Here is a 15,357-nt window from a genome sequence, read left to right as displayed (position 1 = left end):
TTTACACTTTAAAGGAAGAGTATTTTCATAAACTGGAAAGACTTCAAAATAGGAAACAGGAAGGAGAATATACTGGTAAAAGGCTAATACTTTTAAAACATTAATTAATTAATGTAGCCGTTTCATGTGTGTGTTTTCAGGGAACTATTTTATCAAACATCCATTTGTCTACACTACTAGATTCATTTAAGCTTGAAAAGATTTGGAGTTAAATTATGAGTGATTTCTTAAGATATTATCTTGATCCACAGTGGGCAAGGGAGGTTTCTTAGTAAGTGAAATGAAAACTAACAGACATCAAACATATGGAAATCAAACATATAAAGGGATGAGATTTGAAAAAAAAATAGACATAATGGACCAATTTACATAGATTTTTAGATACATGAGTTTAGTGTCCAGGGAAGTAAGTAAAGATGAAAATACATGCTTTTTTTTTTTTTTAACAGAATGTAGAAATACTGCCTTTGAGCAATGTCTAATTCAAATTAAGAAGTCTGATTGCTAGCCATTATTTTCCTTTATTGAAATATTGGCTAAATGAAAACAGGTAATTCTGTGTAATTTTCTGCTATGTCCTCTATCATCTATATTTCCTACTCAAAAACTAAACAACAAAGTTTTAACTAAAAGAATACACTGTACAAACGCATGTATGAAAACATAATAGCTCATTTAAAAAGAGTGGTAGCTATGAAACAAGAATAAGCTCTTGGGCATGATGGTGCACACCTTTAATCCCAGCACTCGGAGGCAGAGGTAGGAGGATCGCAATGAGTTCAAGGCAACCCTGCCTGAGACTACAGAGTTAATCCCAGGTCAGCCTGGACCAGAGTGAGACCCTACCTTAAAAAAAAAAAAAAAAAAAAAAAAGAATAAGCTCTTATTTAAAAATTGATACATTAAACATGAGAAGAAATACTAGAAAGTATTTAAAGTTCTATCAATACATGGTCACTACTATGAGGCGTCTCAACTGTTTCAAAACAAAGGGAGGAAAACTTAATCTTGAAGATAATGGTTGTTTTTACAACAGGTGGGAAAGTTCTCCAGGGATACACTGAGAGAAATACATACCAGTCCTGCTTGCGTTACAGGATCTGAGGTTTTTCAAACTAACATCTGTGAGGGGAGAAGTAAGGAGTCAATCAGAAGAAAGATTACAGGGAACTATGTCAGGAAGGCTATGATCCAAGACTACAGAGATGAGGAGCCCAGATAAAGCAAAAGAGGCAGAAAGTACTGGGGAGCCAGAAGGGAAGTAATGCAGTCAAAATCAATGGTTTGCAAGCAACACTGAAGGAAAAAAAATTCCAGATTAAGTGTTAAAAAGTTGAAGTTCATTTTAAATATAGATAAAGGCATTATTTATTTTGTTATGCATCTAAAATAGCAAAAAATGTAGGAAAAGCCAGTAAATATTAAAAAGAAAGCATATAAATTTAAGTATGAGAAAAAGTTAAGTAAATCAAAACATTCAATCCAAAAAATTTGTCAAAAAAAGAAAAGAAAAAGAAACACGGGGCAATAGAACTTTATAGAAACCTCCACTAAGCAATAATCAAGATAAACAAATAGACTACAACTCAGAGGAAGAAGAGTCACACAGGATTAGTAAGTCCATGAGTCCTGAAGGGTATGCCATGATTAAGATCAAGCAATCAACTTGCAAACAAAATTAGCAAAATTACTGCCATTAGCATCAGTATGCATAAATAAGAAATAGCAGATTTAGACTCACAAAACTGCAGATGTTTAGTTTCTTGGATATATGTCATAGCTCTATGAAATGTTTTTAAAAGTAAAATATTCAACTTAAAGCAAAGCACTCATTAAGAAATTATTGAGTCTAGAAGGAAAATTTTAAGAGCAAAGGGCTTTTAGAAATAAAAATATACTTGTGGAAATCAAAAGTTCTAGGGGTGGGTAAGACATATGCATGTGGAAACCAGAGGAAAACCTTGTGTGTCATCCTCTGTGACCACCTTTTAAGAAACAGAGTGTCTCAAAGACGAGCTCACTGACTAGGCTAGACTAGCCATCCAGGAAGCCTCAAGTAGCCTCCTTTCTTCATCTCCAAGGCACTGGGATCACAGGCACACACTGCCACCCAGCATTTTTTGAAGGTTCTGGGACGCCAACTTACATTTTTATGCTTATAAGCCATATTCTTTGCTGACTGAGCTGTCGCCCCAATGCCAAGGACAGCTTTGTTTTAAATGATTTTTTGTTTCCACCTGAAGTTTGTCATATATTAAAATGAAAGAAAATTTTCATATTAATGAGATGAATGTGCTTATTTATCTGACACATACAGCCCCAAGATGTACTAGTTTGATACTTACAAGCTGAGAAATAATGGTAGGAAGATATTAAACATCTTTGTCTTCTGTTATTAATTCATTGTATTTTCATAAGAACAGAAAACCTTGCACAGAAAAAAAATCCCTGCAATTCACAACACATAATAATCTCAAATCTGAGCCGAGCTGTTTCAACATCTCCTGGTGTCAAGCAGTGTGACCGCATGCGCAGTGCTACACGTGCTTGCTACATTCAAAAACAAAGTTATAGTCAAGTCACGTAAGGCAGCACAGAGAAGTGCTGCCAGAAATGCCTCAGACACATAAAATGTTTGAATATAGATTAATTTTTACAACTGGTAATTCAGATAGCTTTACTGTTGCCAATTTTTTCATAGCTATCCCATTCAGTTACATATACCCTATATGTGTTCATAACCCACAGTTTACAAAGACTTGACTTTGCAAAATTAGAAGAAAGGAATGAAGAAATGGCATTGTTTAATATCCCAGAAAGGATAAGAAATCAAGAATTTATTATCTACTATGCACAAGTGGTCCCAAAGACAATAGTTAAAAAACAAAACTTCTTAATACATATGTTAGTAAAATTAGATGGTACCTATTGATGTTTGGAAGTGAAATGTCTCCCATAGCAACATGTGTTTGTGATTAAGCCCCACACTTAAGCCCCAGCTCGTGAAGACTTTGGGAGGCAGAGCCTCACTGAAGTAGATGTATCACAGGGCAGGACTTCCAGTCCCATCTGTGCTAACTAGTGCACATTCTCTACTTTGTCTCTGAGTATACGGAGCTGGGATAACTGGTTGCCTGCTCCTGCCATGCTTTCCTCTCCCTGATGAAACTTTTCCTCAAAACTGTAAGCTAGAAATAAACCCTTATCTTCTATGACCAGATTCCAGTCAGGCATTTTGTCCCAGCAATGAGAAGGTAATGGCTGTAGTCACTGACACATAAAATGTCTTCAATACAGCAGAGAAAGACCAAGATCATATCTTGTTTTGGATGAAGAAAGAAAAAAAAAAAAACCCTACTGTTCAACTTCACACCTTGTTATAAAAGAATATGTGCTAGAAATTTCAACAGTAATCAATAGAGACTAAAAGGAAAACATATAAATTTGAATAAGATAAACCAGTGTAAGAAAAATAATAGAATTATTCAATTCAAACAAAAGAAAAGAACATGCCTAGAAATTTACTGGAAGTGTCTAAACATATCAAGAATCAAGATAATCCAATAGAAAAGACTCAGAAATGTTTTATTTGTTAAGTATTGCTGACTGTGGGACCGGGGAGACGGCTTGATGGATAAATGCATCTACCCCACAAGAGTGAAGACCAGAGTTTAAATCCACATAGTTCAGGCAAACCTGGATGTTGTAGTGGGAGTCTATAAATTCAGTGTTTCTGAGGTAATGTAGAAGCAGTGACAGAAGCCCGTGGACTGCCTAGCCTAGTACATGCAGCAGCAGACAGCATGAGGCCTTGCCTCAAGCAAGTTAGAAAATGACGATCAACAGCCAATCGTGCCCTTTGACCTCCACATGCACACTGTGACAGGTGCACAGTCTCACTCACATCTCTCACACACACTGATTTTAAAAATCATTTAATTTCATTAGTTATTTCACAGTTAAAAATAATGACCACTATATAGTACCCAATCTCCAATCTCCCTATATTTCTTTCCCAGAATGTAATAAAAAATTCATAAATAGAAAATTTACAACAAAAATTCCTTGCTATTTCTCAGGCTACCATACCAAAATACTTCAGGCTTGATACTTAAGCAACAGAAATTTCTCATAGTTCTGGCTGCTGGAGGTTCCAGGGCAAGGTCTCATGGTTACTGATGAGAACTACCTTCTTGGCTTTCAGGTGGCAGCTTTGTGCACACATGACCCTTCTTCTCAGTATAGCTGGGGGGATTCACATGGAAAAGAAAAAAATAGAGAGATGAAGTGGGCTCTCCAGTGAGCTCTTTTATACCAATATCAATCCTATTACATCAGGGCTTGACTCATGACCTTACTTAATTGTGATCAGTACCTTCCTCCAAGTACAACCATGCTGAGTATTGAGGCTACTATATATGAATTGAGAGAGAGAGATGTTCAGTGTTTAACATTGTACTCCTGATAAATCCTATAAAATTTGCATCCTCACATATGAAATATGTTCATTCCATCCCAACAGTTTCAGATGCTTTCACTCATTCCAGTGCCTACTCTAAAGTTTCAGTCCAAAGTCTCATCCAAATATTATCTAAATTGCACATGAGAGGTACTTGAGGCACAATTCCTCCATAGTAGCACACTCTGAGATTTGATAAATTATGTGCTTGCAAGAGAGATTGTTGCAACATGCATAGGAATGTATATTCTCTCTGTCAAAGGAGGGATTGGAGGGAGAAGAAGGATGGTGGGCTCCACACAGTAAGTGTGTTACAGGTGCTAGGACTCAAGAGTAACTCTTTTGGGGGCTAGGGCTATGGCTCCACATTTACATGGTCAATTCCTGCCCAAGCATGAGTGCCTCTTGGCTGGAGGCCACTGATTTTGACTCCCAGGAGCCCACCTAAAACACTGGGCATGACCATGTACATCTGCAATACCAGGATGTGGGGAGGAGAGGAGAAAGCAGGGAATTTTTGGGACTCAATCATGGACAGTACCTCTGCGATGAGGGATACCCTGCTTTGAGGAAATATGCAGACAAACAATAAATGAAAGGACACCCAACATACTCCTCTGGCAAGTGCATACACCACACACACACACACACACACACACACACATTTTTAGGTCATTGTTCTACCCTTCAGACTCATCTAGGTGGAGGCATCCTCGCAATGCTGAACTCTTCTGTGCTCTGCATTCTGACCATGGCATTCTGACCATCAAATAACAGAAGTCCAGTCTTTCAAAGTGAAAAGAATCCAGCTCCCCTCCCTGGAGCTATAGAGAGTGACAACACCACAAGTCTCTTAATCCCTGCAGCCATTCTCTTCCTTGAAAAATGAGCATTGAACCAATAGCTCTACTGCTAGGCCTTCCAGGCTATGAAGCTTCCCTTTCCTCCTCTAACAGGGTGCCTATACACTGCACTTTTCAGCATTGGAGTTCAGAATTACTTGGCTGGTTCTGGGTCAGTGACCTTTCATTTTGGCCATTCCTGTGCCAAATTTAGTCATAGTTAATAATGTTGTAGTGGCATAACCCCAGCTCTGTCCACGGATTCTGCTGAGGTAACTGAGTAAATTCATGGTTTATATCCCACATCTGTTTTTAAATGATTGTTCAGCAGCTTCTTATTCTTCTGAACAAGTTTTGTCATTTTTAGCAGCATGAGTAAGCTGAGATTTTCCAAATTTTCAAGTTCATCAGATTATTTTCATATTTTCTCTCTTTTCTCATTTTAAGTATTGAAGATTCACTCTATGACACTATGATTTTTCTAGAAAGTTCCTCAGCTAAATTCCAACTTTATTACTCATGAATCCTTTCCACAGAACAATAGAACACAATTCAACCAAGTTCTTGTCTGCTTTACAATAAGTTTTCTGTAACCTGTGTCACATGTCTAGTAGAAACCTGGCCAGAATAGTGCATTCAGAATAGTGGGAACCCTGGTTTCTGTGTGGGGGCTATGAAAATATACCTTTTGCTCTGTATCCTGATAGGCTCCTGGATACCGACATTCCTATTCCCCTGAGTCAGAGGGTACAGGGCAACTGTAGGAGCAGTCACTTGCCTCTGGCATTCCAGCTTCCTGGTGCCTGGATCCCCAACCATGATTCACATGTGCAGAACAGTATGTGCAAGTGGAGTGAGTAGGCCTAAGCTTCCAGTTCCAAAAGTACCAATGAAGTACCTGCAATCTCCACAATCTACATATCTGTGGTTATAACCCCATCGTACACCAATGCATCAATCCAGTTAAACAATTAAAAGGAATACCCTCTGAAGGTCCTACAAGGACAGAATCTTGCTTCTTCATCAATAGAATAAAGTGTGTCACCAAGATGAGTAGAACACAATGCCAAAAAGCCATTGAAAGTCAGAAAACTGAGAGATCTCCACCAGGGATGCCTAGTTCCACAGTGGAAGCCTCCTCACAGAGAACTCAACAGAAATTCAATCCTGAAATGAAAACACAACAACCAATGAGACCCTGATCAAAGAATTGCTGAAATGGAAGCAAAACATCAAAAAACCAATAAGCACATCAATGAAATTGAACAGAATTGTCTCAGAGCATTGAGCTTTGAAGAGTAGGCTTAAATTGTTTGAAGAAATGTTATAAATCTCAAAATAGATATGAATGAATTGAAGGTGAGTCAGGAAATGGAAGATCTCAATCACTAAACTGATTAAGTTTAATGAAGACTTGGTCAAATGTAAGAATGAATTCTAGGAAGCATCAAGAAAATCAGAACTTGAACTGAATTAATATCTAAAAAAAGAGATGGATATGATGCAAGCTAAGACAATAGAAACAAAAATTAAATAGAGCTTATAAACACCCCTTTAGAACCCCTCTCTAACAGAATTACTCATGTGAAAGACAGGCACTCTGACCTTGAAAACAAGACATAAGAAATTGATCAGGAGGCCAAAAACTTTGCTAAGTTCAAAAAAATCAAGTGAACCGAATATGAGGGAACTGTGGGATACTCTAAAATGACCAAACATCTGGATCATGGTATACCAGAAAGAGAGGAAATCCAGGCCAGAGGGATAGAGAACATATTCAGTAAATTTATTGAAGAAAGTTTTCCCGATCTCCCAAAAGAAAGGCCCATCCAGATATAAGAAGCCACAGAACACCAAACAAGACCAAAGAAGGAACTTTCCAAGGTGCATCATAGTTAAAACTCTTAACAATGAAATTAGAGAGTGCTAAAAGCATCAAGGGAGATTAATTCAAACCTCTCAATAATAACCCTAAATATTAATGGTCTTAACTCACCTGTCAAAAGGCACAAGTTATCTGGGTGGATCAAAAAAAAAAAAAAAAAAGAAGAAAAGAAAAGAAAAAAGAAACAAAGAAAAGGACCCTTCTATCTGCTGTCTTCAAGAAACCCACCTCATGGGCTGGAGAGATGGCTTAGCAGTTAAGTGCTTGCCTGGGAAGCCTAAGGACACTGGTTCAAGGCTGGATTCCCCAGGACCCACATTAGCCAGATGCATAAGGGGGCACATGCATCTGGAGTTCGTTTGAAGTGGCTGGAAGCCCTGGCGCTCCCATTCTCTCTCTCTCTCTCCCTGTCTGTCGCTCACAAATGAATAAATAAATAAAAATAAGCAACAACACAAAAAGAGCAAAGCCTCAGGAAGGCAACAGCTGGAAAAAAAAACAAAAAAGAAACCCACCTCACTACCTCCTCAGGGTGAAACGATGGAAAATGATATTCCAAACAAATGAAAATAAAAACAACCAGGTATTACTATATTAATATCTGATAAAATAGATTTCAAACCAAAAGTAATCAAAAAGGATAAAGAAGGTCACTTCTGACTTATCAAGGGAATGATCCAATATGAGACTATCACAATCATAAATCTATATGCACCAAACACAGTTGCACAACAGTTTATAAAGCAAAACCTACTTGACAACAAAACACAAATAAACACCAAAACCATCATAGTTGGAGACCTAAATACTCCACTTTCATCAATAGACAGATATCCAAGCATAAAATCAACAGGGAAATAATAGAGCTCAACAACAACATAGATCAACTAGATCTAACAGACATCTATAGAACATTCCACTCCAGATCTACAGACTACATATTCTTTTCAGCAGCCCATGGAACCTTCTGCACAATAGACCATCTATTAGGCCATAAAGTATGCCTCCACAAATTCAGAAAAATTACAATAACTACCCGATTCTTATCAAATCACAATGCTTTAAAGCTAGAAATCAATAAGAGACTAATCAAGAACTCCACCAGCTACTGGAGACTAACAACACACTGCTAAACAATGAATAGGCCAAGGAAGAAATTTAAAAAGAAATTGTAAAATTCCTAGAATTGAATGGAAAATACAGCCAACCAAAACTTATATGACACAATGAAGGCAGTCCCAGTGGGAAAATTTATAGCACTAAATGCTTTCATAACAAAGACAGAGAGATCCCAAATTAGTAACCTAACTAGCCACCTAAATGCACTGAAAAAATAAGATGAATCCAACCCTAACAGCTCCATACAGAAAGAAATAATCAAGATCTGAGCAGAGGTTAATGAATTGGAAACTAAGAAAACAATTTTAAAAATCCATGGAACAAAGGGCTGCGTCTTTGAAAAAATAAACAAGATTGACAAACTCCTGTCCGATTTGATCAAGCAAAAACAAAAAAAGTCTCAGGCTGGAGAGATGGCGTACTGGTTAAGCGCTTGCCTGTGAAGCCTAAGGACCCCAGTTCGAGGCTCGCTTCCCCAGGTCCCACGTTAGCCAGATGCACAAGGGGCGCACGTGTCTGGAGTTTGTTTGCAGAGGCTGGAGGCCCTGGCGCGCCCATTCTCTCTCTCTCCCTCTATCTGTCTTTCTCTCTGTGTCTGCCGCTCTCAAATAAATAAATAAAATTTTTTTTAAAAACGTCTCAAATTAACAAAATCAGAAATGAATGAAAAAAAAAAGAGAAATCACAACAGACATCAATAAAATTGGAAGAATCATTAGGGTATACTTCCAAAATCTCTACTCCACTAAACTGGATAATCTGGAAGAAATGGATGGATTCCTAAACACATACCACCTAACAAAATTAAACTCAGAGCAGGTTAATCTCCTAAACAAACCTATCACATCCATGGACATTGAAAAGGTAATCAAAAACCTCCCCAAAAAGGAAACCCCAGGATTTATGGCTTGTCAGCCAAATTCTACCAAACCTTAATGGAAAAACTGAACGCAAATTTTCTCAAGTTGTTTTGCATAATCAAGAACAGGGAATACTCCCCAACTCCTTTTATGTAGCTAGCATCACCCTAATACCAAAACCTGACATAGATGCAACAAAAAAAAAAAGAAAGGAAGGAAGGAAGGAAGGAAGAAAAATATAAGCCTATGTTCCTAATAAATTTAGATTCAACAATCCTGAACAAAATCTTCACAAACCAAATTCAACAACACAACAAAACAGTATCCACCTTGATCAAGTAAGCTTCATCCCAGGGATGGTTCAATGTATGGCAATTAGTCAATGTAATACACCACATAAATAAACTTAACCATAAGAACCACATGCACATTTCAATGGATACAGAGAAGGCCTTTGACAAAATACACCACCACATCTTGATCAAAGTGCTGGAAAGAATAGACATGGAGGGTTTATATCTCAACACAACAAAGGGTATATATAAAGCACCCAAACACCAAATAATATTTAGTGGGGAAAGACTCAAGGAGTCCCCATTGAGATCAGAAGCAAGACAGAGGTGCCCACTCTCACCACTGCTCTTCAATGTACTAGAAGTCCTAGCCCAAGCAATAAAACAGGAGAAAGAAATAAAAGGAATTCAAATTGGAAAGGAAGAAGTCAAGTTATCCCTATTTGCAGATGACTTGATCCTATACATAGTGACCCAAAAGTCTCCATCTAAAAACTTCTGAAGGGGATTAATTACTTCAGTAAAGTGGCAGGACACAAAATCAATGCACAAAAGTCAGTAGCCCTTCTATATGCAAAAGACAAATATACAGAGAAATAAATCAGTGAGGCTGTCCCATTTTCAAGAACAACAAAAATAAGTAAATAAATACCTTGGAATAACACTAACCAAGAATGTGAAAGATCTATATTATGAAAATATTTTAAAAACTCAAAAAAGAAATTGAGGAGGACTTGAGAAGATGGAAAGACCTCGAATGCTCCTGGATAGGCAGCATTAGTATTGTGTAAATGGTAATTTTATCAAAAGTAATTTATACATTTAATGCAGTACTAATAAAAATACCAGCAGCATTTATCACAGAGGTTGAAAAAAAATGATTTTAAGACTCATATGGAATAGCAGCAGCCCTTGGATATCCAAACATATCCTCAGCAAAAAACAAAACAAACAAAGAAACAAATAAAAAACCACTGGAGGATCACCATACCCAATCTATAGCTATATTCCAAATCTATAGTAACAAAAACAACATGGTACTGGCATAAGAACAGAATCATAGACCAATGGAACAGAATTGAAGCCAAGTAACTATAGCTACTTGATCTCTGATCAAGGAGCCAATTATATAGACTGGTAAAGACAGCATCTTCAACAAATGTTATTGGACAAATTGGATGACTATATGTAGAAAAATGAAACTAGACCCACTCATCACTCCATACACAAAAATCAAGTCCAAATTGATTAAAAACCCCAATATAGATCTGAAACACTTCTCCTACTGGAAGAAAAAATAGGAGATGCTCTCCATGATATAGGAGTGGGGAAAGACTTCCTAAACAATATCCCAGTAACCCTGGAAATTAAGCAATCATTCAAACAATGGGATCTCACGAAACTAAAAAGCTTTTGCACAAACACACCATAAACAGAGCCAATAGATTACCTACTGACTGGGAGAAAATCTCCACCAGCAATACCAGTGACAGAAGCCTAATATCTAGAATCTACAAAGAACTCAAAAAACTAAACATTAAAAAAAATCAAACTACCCACTCCAAAAGTGGGGCAGAAAACTGAATAAGAAATTTTCAGAGGGAGAATTACAAATGGCTAACGCACACTTAAGAAAATGTTCAACATCCTTAGCCATTAAGGAAATGAAAATTAAAACAACCATGAGATTCCACCTTACTCCAGTAAGGATGGAAATCATTTAAAAATCTAACAGTGACAAATGTTGGTGAGGATTTGGGGAAAGAAGAACCCTTATCCACTATTAGTGGGAATGTAAACTTGTACAACCACTATGGAAATCAACATGGAGAATCCTGGAAAGGATGAACATAGAGCTACCAACAGACCCAGTTATTCCCTTACTGGTCATTTATCCTAAATGCTCCATGCATCAGTGCAGAGACATTTGCTCAACCATGTTTATTGCTGCTCAAATCATTGTATCCAGATGTTCACTGGATGAATGGGTAGCCAAGATGTGGTATATCTACACAATGATATTCTACTCAGCAGTTAGAAAAACTGACACAGTAAAATTTGTAGAAAAAATGATGGACATGAAATAGATCATACTCAGCAAAATTACACAGTCACAGAAAGACAAATGCTGCATGGTGTCACTTACCTGTGGTTCCTAACCTAGATGTGCTTGAGTTGCTATCATAGCTGATAGGCAACTCAAGGCCCAGACATAGGTATGGAAGGGTTTGGGGCGATGGGAGGGAAAGAAGAGGAGGGGAAAACACAAAATTAAACCCAAAATGAGCTGATAACATAGAAACCTTTATCCTTGGAGGTAGCCTAAAAGATATAACCCTCAAAAGGAGAATTTTGTGGAAGAGGAGGTGGAAAGATTGTAAGAGCCACAGGTTGAAACATTATGCCCAGAGGAATTCCCTCACCCCCCAAAAAAATAAAACCAATAATTGACTATTGCTCCCACAATGCATAAACCACAGCCCCATGGGAAATACTTGCAACACTACAGAAGAGCATCCCCAATAGAATGGTGGCAGGGATGAGGGAAAATAGGGTAACAACACATGATGAATCCATATGAAACATCTTGATAATAATAATAATAATGATAATAATAATAAACATTAAAGGTGTGCACCACCACACTGAGTCTTGAAAAAATATATATTTTATCATCTATCAATCTACCTATCTATTTAATGATAGATGTAGATATTGATTGAAATGAGAACCTTACTTCATGGGGAAACACAAGGTCAACAGGAGGGTTGTCCAACTTTTGACCTGACAAGTGCAAAGAAGAAAGAGAAAATGCCTAGTGGCAGAGGAGCAGATGCAGAAGTGGAGTTGTTTATCTTGGCAAATGTCAAGATAATGTACCTAGGAACCCAGACTCAGTGATAAAACGAACTTGAATTATAAAAGAATTCAGCAATAGGCCAGACACATTGGTGCATACCTGCAGCCTATCACTACTTGCTAGGTGAGCCTGTGTTACATAGCAAGGCATTGTATCAGAACAAAAGTTATTAAACAAATCATAACAGTAATAGCCTTTATAAAATGTTTTTGAATCATTTGCAAAGATTATTTGTACAAATAATGGGTTTCATCATGACATTTTCATACATGTATACAATTGTACTTTATCATGTTCACCCTCTTTGTCCCCTAAACTCATCCACCTCCCCAAATAAGCTCCTTTCTTCCTACATGCCTTATTTTTCAATCTGGACTCCACATATGAGAAAAAAATGTATAGTGTTTGTCTTTCTGAGTCTGGTTAGTTATGGATGTATGATAAGATGATCCCCTATTCTACACATGTTCCTAAAAATAAAACCATTTACTTCTTTATGGTTGAATAATACACCATTATGTATGTAAATAAAAATGTATTTAGCCATGCAGATGTTTATGGGCAACTACTACACTGCTTCTATGACTTGGCTGTCATGAATAATGAACATGTTTAAGTAATGTATGTGGAAAGGCTTTCTAACTATGACTCAGAACTCAAAACAAGCCTGGCACTATGGTGTACACCTATAGTCTCAACACTCGGGAGGCTAGGACAAGAAGATTGATGTGGGGCCAGCCTGGGCTAGAGAATGAACGTTTGGAGGAAAACCCCATGATATGGTCCTTGTACAGTGCAGTTAACTACTTTCAAGAGTTGAGTCTGATATAATTTATCTGTTTTCTGTCTTTCCCAATGCTTCCCCAAAAGTTGTAGAGTCTTTGGAATTTTTTTTTTTTTATCAAATTGAAAAAAAAACAACGATTGCTATTGTAAATGTTCATCTGACAGAAGTTGATCTACTGCTACTGGACGTCAGGAGTCCTATGTCAGCAATGAATCAGTCCTAAAACTGGTTAAAACAAAGAATAGATATGGCATTGTTTTTTCAAGATAAAAACCAGGACTGGAGAGATGGTTCAGTGGATAAAGTGTCCATCATGCAAGTATGAGGACAGTAGCCACATCACAGCACCCACTCAGTATCAGCTGGGATGTCTCAATCCCAGTGCTCTAGAGAGGTGACAGGAATCCCCAGGTCAATCTAGCTATGTAGATGAGTTGAATAGGCAAGTTCTGGGTTCCAGTAAAAGACCCTGCCTCCAAAAATAAACTGGAGAATCATCAAGGAATGAAAAAGAGGCATTAGAAAAAAAATAAAGGCTAAGAAATTCCTAGAACTGGGAGAAAAAAATAACATGAGTTTTTAAATTTACAAAATAAAATAAATATAAAATTAGGCTCAAAATACCATAAGCATAAATATAATGATAAAGAGTAAGTTATAAAATCTACCAGAGGGACAAGAAAGATTAACTTCGGAAGTAAAAAACATGATAACTTCAGGCTCCTTCTCAGTAACACACAGAGCAAAAAAGCAATGGAAAATGTTTCAAAGGCCAGAGAGAAAATAATTTAAGCCTCAATTCAATGAACAATAAAACTTCAGGAGTAGAAGTGAATGACTAAAGAGTAAAAGTGAAAAGGAAATTTTAATATAGTAATGTGCTCAGAGATTTTTGCCATGAACTTCCACAGAAGCAAATTTCTAAATGAAATATTTTAGCAAAAAGGAAGACACTTTCTAGTGAATAGTTAGGCATTTATTTAGTAAAATAATTTACTTAGGAGTTTAATAACAAGCAATACAGAAACAGTAGAAACCTACTGGTGAGATCTGTATGAATGTTGACAACAAAAATTTACAAAATTACTTGAAATTAAAATTATGACTCTAACATAGGTTACATTTGGATGGAAGATGACTGAGATGGTACCCAAACTTAGAATCTAGTAACCTTCAGTATTCTTATCTTCTTCCAGGGAATAAGAAAGTGACTCCATAGTACTCAACTTTATTAGGAACTTCTGGGTTTAATAATGTGTGTTTAAAATATAAACAGAATATCCCCATGTAATGACACTGAAAGAAGTTTTTAAACCAGTAGAGGAAAAGATGGAGCAAGGAAATTCTGCCAACATCAAAAGAAAGGAGAAAAAGTATAATAATAAGAAACAAGTTAGATAGAAAACATATCAAAAAAATCTAATCATAAGCCTACAGATCTTAGTCACCAAAATAAATGTGAGTACCTTAATAAAAGACAGAGAATCAAAATCAGAGGTAAGACGGGATCAAACACAAACCTAGGCTATATATATTTATGGTAAGTTGTGTCTTAAAATAATTAAAATCACTTATTAAGAAGAGAAGTCATTAAATAAGTTAAATTTACTAAATAATATGCTAGAAAAGAGATAACAAAACCATCTAAATAAATCAAATACAGAAAATAAAATTCCAAAATTACAGTAGCCATACAAAAATATCAGAATTGATCAAGAACACTAATAAAATGCTTGAATTTAAAAATGAATTAACAAAAATAGTTGAAAATATATAAAATGCACATGAAGATGTTTGAATTTTTGTAATGAATTGGCTCTAGTAAATTTGCAGACATACATGAAATGGACAACATTATAGAAAAATAATAAGACTTTCTATGAAATAAAAAGCAGATTAGAATGGTTAGCACAAAATAAATTAGAAAAAGAAATCAGTGCTCCATTCTGCTGGTGTCAGTGTACTATGTTCTTTTACCAGCGCCCCACTGCCTCACCGTTCCCGGGATCGTACCTAACATGGCTTTGTTATGACCCCTAACCTATACTTAGTAATTCCTAAGATAAATCTGTTAACATGAAAATGAACTAAATTAGACAATTGTGTAGCTTCATTCCAGGCCTCTGTGTAAGTAACATCAAACTATTCTTGCAAAAAAAAAAAAAAAAAAAAAGATTCTCTACTAACTTTGTTCTGTTTTTATTCTACTAGGAAGTACAACCATAAAGTGTTCAATAAACGAATCAACTTTA

The sequence above is a fragment of the Jaculus jaculus genome, chromosome 17 (genome assembly GCF_020740685.1).
Source record: "Jaculus jaculus isolate mJacJac1 chromosome 17, mJacJac1.mat.Y.cur, whole genome shotgun sequence".
NCBI lineage: Eukaryota > Metazoa > Chordata > Mammalia > Rodentia > Dipodidae > Jaculus > Jaculus jaculus.
This window is presented reverse-complemented; position numbering follows the sequence as displayed.